Source organism: Macrobrachium nipponense, chromosome 13 (assembly GCF_015104395.2).
Source record: "Macrobrachium nipponense isolate FS-2020 chromosome 13, ASM1510439v2, whole genome shotgun sequence".
Classification (NCBI taxonomy): Eukaryota; Metazoa; Arthropoda; class Malacostraca; order Decapoda; family Palaemonidae; genus Macrobrachium; species Macrobrachium nipponense.
Window position 1 is genome coordinate 20216455 of NC_087206.1, and position 7500 is coordinate 20223954.

At 34.2% G+C, this 7500-nt stretch overlaps 1 long non-coding RNA gene across 1 annotated transcript; it reads right to left on the reverse strand.

The window, feature by feature from the left end:
- Nucleotides 1–3721: 3721 nt before the first annotated feature.
- Nucleotides 3722–6065, reverse strand: LOC135225435 (uncharacterized). Its single transcript, XR_010316956.1, has 3 exons — nt 5933–6065; nt 4575–4757; nt 3722–4277 (listed from the first exon to the last, which is right to left on the reverse strand). It is a non-coding gene; the product is annotated as an uncharacterized LOC135225435 (long non-coding RNA).
- Between the last annotated feature and the right edge of the window lie 1435 nt (nt 6066–7500).

The following is a 7500-nucleotide window of genomic DNA, read 5'->3' on the forward strand; positions in this document are numbered from 1 at the left end:
AATATTCCTACTGTACCCAAGTTGGCATTTTACTTCAGTGTTCCTTTTATTCATGATAAGCCCTTTAATGTTCAGTTGAATGACCTTATTCACCGACACCTTCCGGCAGTTAACAGTAGAGTTATACCCAAGAACCCATTAACCATTGCTTCTCTTTTTAAACATAAAGACAAACTTAGTTCCTTGATGACTTCCAATGTCGTTTATTTACATACTTGCCCCAAATGTAAGGTGGGGAAATGTGTGAGGGCTTCTCGTCGCCAACTAAAAGTCAGAACTGATTGTCATCGGGGAGTTAGTTACAGAACAGGCAATAAATTAACTAATCCTGAATATTATAATGTACGTGATCATGCCGAAAAATGTAAACAACATATTGAATATAAACATTTAAAATTCTCTCCAGAGCCACCTCACCTCATCAACTAGCAATAACTGAATCTTTATATATTAAGAAGCCTTTTCCTTCTTTAAACAATCAAACTACCTCCACAACACTGTACCTGTCCTTGGAGTGTGCCCCTGTCTCTGTTTTTTTATGTCATTAGGTCCTTGGTTCCCGTCCTGAAAGGTAGCGGTCTGTTTCTTTCATTCTGTCTTTTTGCATATTAGTTTTTTTAATTTTTTAATTTTTGTTTAAAGTTTAAATATTTTTCAATTTGTAAATTTCTTAATTCTTAAGTCTTTGTAATATTTTCATATATTATAATTACGTTTTTCAGCTTTGAAAATGAGGTTGTCCTCGAAACGTCAGCATGTTTAATAAATGGACAATTACTAGTACATGACGTCTCCCTCAGCTCATATATATATATATATATATATATATATATATATATATATATATATATATATATATATATGTGTGTGTGTCATATCACATTACCGTGATTCATATACATATATCGAGCTACAAATGTCCTTTAATGTCTAATTCGCTCTACCTCGGGAATTAATATATTTTCATATATGTTTAACCGAAGGGGAATTTATTCAGCGATAATGGAATTGCCGGCCGACAGGCACGAACCATCGACCTCTTCAATTCCAGGACTGGCAGTGAAGCCTTAGCAAACCCCCCGCCACCGCAAGAGATATAAGTTTATGCGCCTCCCCTCTATATATATATATATATATATATATACTATATTTTATATATATATATATATATATATATATATATATATATATATATATATAAATAATACTATATATATATATATGTAGATATATAGTATAGTATAGATATAGATTAGATATATATATATATATATATATATATATATATATATATATATATATATATATATAGATATTATATATATAAATATATATATATTATATATATGGATATATATAATAAATATATATACACATGATATATTGCTCAGATATTCTACCCTCTAGGCCTACCTAGGATCTATATTCCTCGGATTTCTACCCTTTAGGCCAACCTAGGCTCTACAAATAACTAATTCAGTTGGAGGAGGGAGAGCCCTATTTAATTTCCATTTCCATTTCAGTTTCAAACGAGCAAGAGTTACCTGGTGGTCTCTTTGAGTGAGATATTGACTGTAAAATTCTGTAAATTATTCTTCACCTTCTGTAAATTATTCTTGACCTTAACTGTGTTGTCGACAGGTATCTGTATCTCAATTTCAGTTAGCTGAAAACTTTTTGGTAATTCATATGCTAGAGTTTTCGTGAACAAACGCTTTAGTTCATTGCCTAGGTATTTGTTCTCTGTATTTTTGCTATTTATTTTTGTGAATTCATTTAGTCGCCTTGAAAGTCCTCCCTGAATTCCTCTACAAAGGTTCTCCCTGTATTCTTATGTACACTACATTATGTCAGAGAGAGAGAGAGAGAGAGAGAGAGAGAGAGAGAGAGAGAGAGAGAGAGAGAGATAGCTTTATCTTTCCCAACTTAAATTTTATATGATCGGACGAGACACCATTTTATGAATATTGACTCGTGATCGAAATGCATGGAGAATGTAACGGCATAATTTCCACTCTGAATACTGGTGCATTCTCGAGATAAATGCAATCTCAATTCCGTTGCTTACATTATGAAAAGGTATAATGAGGGCACCACTGGCAATAAGAGACACGATAATTACCTCAGTGCAATTAATGAACGTTATAATGTTCTTTTTATGTGTGAGGGAGCGATAGATAATCTCAGAGGATGTAAATTATGGAATCCTGAGGGAAGATGGAATGCGAACGTGTAGTCATTCAACACAAGTACAGAAGAGTCGTGGTAATAGTGTTATTTTTATTTATAATTATCACGACTGACACTTCCGCCCTCTTACCTAACATTTTTAAAAATCATGGTCACAGGCTAAGAAAAATTAGGAGAATATAAGAGAGAGGGAAAAGGGCTCATAGTAAATGATGGTTATGTAATAACCGAGCAGGAACTGGACTGCACACAATGGAATTCATACCAGACTATAGATGGTTCTTTGGTAATTAACTCAAAATAATGATATCGGCCATTTCTTTGAAATGCTATAAAGTCCTAGATACGCTGCCCTACTATGCATCATTTTTCCTCAGTTGTTTCAGATAACCGACACTTGGGAATACCAAGTTAGGGTTAACACATAGTTTACTTTTATTATACACTATAAAAACTAAACTAACAACAAAACTTCCTATCAATACCATTCTTCAAAATGAAACCTAGGAATTTAAAATACGATTAACAGTCTAACCATCTTTACTTTTAGTTTACAGTTGTTCATAACATTCGATGAAATGTTCTAGGCGTGACAATTAAAATGAAATTGCTGCGCTGAAAAAAAAAACAAAAAAAAAAAAACAAGGAGGAGTAATTTTCAATTATGACAAGTTAAATAATTTCAAGTGACGGCAATATCTTATGTGTACAAAGTACTGGTAAAAATATTACTCCGACTCAACACTGACTCAACACTAACAGGCAGTCTTGTATTCATGGTTTATGGTAAATCTGTTACTAAATTTCGTTATTGGCAAGTAAATAGTAGATCTGTTACCAAACATTGAGTTTTGTATCATAGGAATAAACGTTTTTTTAGAATGATTATTATTTTTCCAGGTAAATTAATATCTAACAAAAGAGGCAACCCTTCAACAGAAATGTTAGTTTTCTTAATGTTTAATTTATCAACATTCTATTATTGTTTTCAGGTAAATAAATATCTAGCAAAAGCAGCAGCCTTTCTACAAAAATGTTAGGTTTTTTAAAGTTTCATTTATTAACACTCAACTGTGAAATGTTGGAAATTTCATTGTAACGGAAAGAAACTGGTTAAAGTGTTTATAGTTTTATAAAGGATTATGGTTTTTAACTTGATAGCATTCGGAAATGATAACATACGCAAATAAACTAAGATTAAAATCATTTATACCATTCTTCCAGTGAGAGGCCAATTAAATGAGAAGCCTAAATTACTTTAAACTGAGAAGTTACCTTTCCGTATCTCAGCTTACATCAGAAACAATTCTTTAGCTTTCCAAAACTATTGCCTCCTTCGCCAGAAGTTAGACGTGCATAGGATTTGTAGAGTTATTACGTCAGACGTGCATAGGATTTGTAGAGTTATTACGTCAGACGTAAGAAAGAATAACAACCAAGAGCAGCAAAATGAAAAAATAAAACAAAACACAGAGCGACTTGGTTTATTATCCGAAGACTGTACTCTGTAGTTAACTATAGAATGGGCCTAACAGCAATCCATACCAATTTCTCCTGAAACAAGAAGCTGTAAGCGGACGTTAACGTAGATTAAAAGAAAGGTCAGGTTTTCATAAATTATAACTTAACTGTCACTCGTGTAGTAAAATCTCATAACGGTATCCCATTCCCAATTCGAATTTTGTCCTGTGTAATGGCATCGTTCAGGTCTTGGAGGTATGTTATAGGCAAAAGTTTTCAGTTTTATATACTGTAGGTCTACATCTCTATGCCAGCCATTTATGCTTTCATCTGGTTTTCGCTTCCTAATTAAAATTAGCTCTCAAACCTATCCAGATTATATTCATACTTTTTTCTTATGAGAATTCACCGAGCTTAAAAAAGGGTTTCCCAAAAAGAAGTAATATAACAGATTTTTTTAATTCATCATTTATATCATGAACAACCGTGTATTAGTTCCTGGAGTATAGTATTTCACATACCATTGCTAAAGTCGTAGGACGACTGGCAAATCAATTATCCTCTTGCACAATAATCCAAGCCTGCTCGGTCAACCAACAGCAATTGAAACTAAATTTCGAGTTGCACTGTAAATGGGAGCAGCAAGTATCAATAAGTTCCAATAACAATGATTAAAATGTTTCCTAGCAAATTTCTTTATAACTATAGCAAGATCCTTTATCTCTTCATTAAAATTCTAGTTCATTGTATCTGGTAAAGATTCAAAAGTAAAAAGAAAATTGGCTTAAGCAAAAATCTAATATACATTACAATCAGCATTTACTATTTTTGAATGGCACTCTTGTAAACGATTAATGGTTCCCCGAAAACTTTTGGATGCCTGAGGTGTCTAACTGGCTAGTTGAAAATAAGAGCATGCTCACCCGAGTTTTTATATAACTGAATAATAAAAATAGATGAAGCAGCTACTTTTCCAGTTTATAAAATATGAAAATATCCTTTTTTTCCATTGCACTCGTGATGGAATCCTCAATTAAGGAGTTCTGTGACGGCGAATAATCCAAAGGCCAATCTCTCCTGTTCGCCTTTGGGACACATCAACGAACCTGCAAAAATTTGGAAGCTAATGAAAACATAACAGTACAGGTGTAAAGAAAAGTTATCACGTTGCTTGCCTTGCTTTCCTGCATTTAAATTTAAAACTATCTATTAGTAGCTTTCATTTTAAAGTTATTTCCATTCCTCCCTAAAACCGAAAAGCAGGTTTTCCAACATACTACAGTGCTAAAAGGCTCAAAAGTGAAACACCTAAACCCTATTAAAATTGCATTCCAAAAGTCTGATATTAAAATGGCTTTTTAGATATTTAGCATATTCTATCAAGTTAATCTAAATAAGGTTTTTCATATTACAACTTAATACCAAATTTTAAAAATGTAGCGCAAATGCAATCAAAAGAATTTCCCTTTTGATTTAATTTAAAAAAACGCTGACTACAAATATATGATACCATAATAACCCATTCCCAACTCAAATAGATATCATTAGTTAACAGGGAAAATTACAAATTGATCCGATAGCAATAATTGGAATTATTTCAAGGAAACATTGACTTAATGTAATCTAATATGAATATATCTAACAAAAAACATACAATGTTAAATATTGATAACTTACCAGTAGTTCCACCCCTCCCCTACCCTAAAGCAAACCCTTCTCTAACGTGCTGTAGATAGTCTACAACACGTTAAGGCCTGTCCACACGACAGGGCCTGATCGGCGGACCTCCCTTCTAACGGGCAGACTTGACGGGCAAACCGTCAAATTGCCCGATGGGTCTTGTAGCAAAATCACCATGGTGGTACCCGATGGCTTGAGCTTCGACCCTGGCAGACATACGTTAACCATATACATTTCTTTTACCGAGCCATTCTTTGCACCATATTCTCTTCTTTTTCTTTTTCTTCATCACACATAAAGCAATTATCATGCTACACAATATCTAATTTGCGGTTGCACCATGTTTATCGTACCGCACTGAACACACTACTGGCATCGTCGGGCACGCCCACCTCTCCATCGCCTCACCCGTATGGACAACATTCACAGGTAAGCCCGCCAGAATTTGCCCGTCAACCCCGGAGCACGCCGATCAGGCCCGCTCGTGTGGACAGGCCTTTACAGAAGACATCCTCCCCACATCAGGGGCTCCGCCCCTGAAGGGGGAGGATTAGCTTGCATAGTTCCAATGTTTAAATTCAGAAAAACCGTAATTCATTACCTGATAAAAACGCCTAAGATATACATTACCAGAGGAGATGAATCAATGTTTTCAGAACCTTTGATATCCTTAATCTCCGAAGCGGCCAAATGCAGTCTGGCATTCACAGTGTTCACGATCAAGTCATTCCGCCTGAAAATAATGAAAATATTTATTCATGAGAACTAAAACTTTGTGCAAATTACGATTAACAGAATTTAGTACATTTAAAGCACACACGCACTACCAACCAAATTAAAATACTCTTACGATTGGAAACATCAGTTTGTATATATAGGAGAGGTAGCCATTATTAACTAAATTTTGAAAATAACATGTGGACGCGGGTGGCGGCAAAATATGCTACGTATAATAAAAAAAAACCTTCTGAATAGCGGGAAAAACTCTTGGTACTCACCTGAAAAATTATTCGCCAGTAAACTTCCAATACAGACTTATAACCCGATGTTTAATAGGAACACCGCACTTGAAGCAAGACAACCATTGACTGACTATATTATCACTTTACTTAGAAAGCCTTAACGCTACGAAACCAGTGACTGTGGATACGATGGGTGAAGGGTGCAAGAAAGGACGTTTCTAGGCGGTAACCTGAAGAAATATGCTCGACAAAACAAAACTGTCGTCATAATTTCCTTTGCTATCATCGTCTTCAGAATATTCGATTGCCCCACCTAATGCCTAAGATGGTTTAGTTTAAGGTTTCTGTAATAAGATTTTCAATATGAATATACTCTAATGGAAGCGAACAATGTTTTGTCAGCGAGACGACAAGAATTTAATGTTCTAAAAATGTTCTAAAAATATGTTTAATGTTCTAAAAATATGTTGCGAGTTCGTGCATAATTTTAAAACTCTTTACAAAAAGCTTTCGAACCCTTCCCTGGACTGAAGATGAACCCAGGGAAGGGTTCGAAAGCTTTTCGTAAAGAGTTTTAAAATTATACACGAACTCGCACATTTTTCCATCATTGTGGATCCCTTAGAACATTATATATACTCTCGTGATAGAGAGTTTTTCCCAACTAAAGAATTTAATTCCTTTGGCGAGAGAGTAGAATAAGTTCGTTCCGTTAGAAATTAGTTATTCTCAATTTTTTCACTTAACAGAATTATATGCTTGTTAATTAGCTAATGTGAGGAAGGGAAGGCCTCTACAACCTTTTCTTAGAATAACGAGTAGTTATTATGTGTTTAATATCACTCCCCCTACAAACACTTGCAATTTTTACGAGGTAAATGTGAAACTGGCGTTGAATGATAACGATCCATTTTTATTCTTATATTTTTTATACATTTATTTATTTATTTATTTTACTGACTATCCTGACCGTTGGCTATAGTGTAGTAGAGTTCAAGGACTGCGTCCTATCCCAACGGGAGTCCATCACTATTCTCACCATTATGATTATCACCATAATATGATAGTCATTAATTAATAGTTATTCTGTACTGAATACCCCTTTTAGTTAACATTTTCTTCAGGAACCTTGATTTCATTCTTCTAGTAAATAAGAAATGCACCGATGTTTCTTCGGCGCAATCGAGTTTTTTGTGCAGCGTATAAT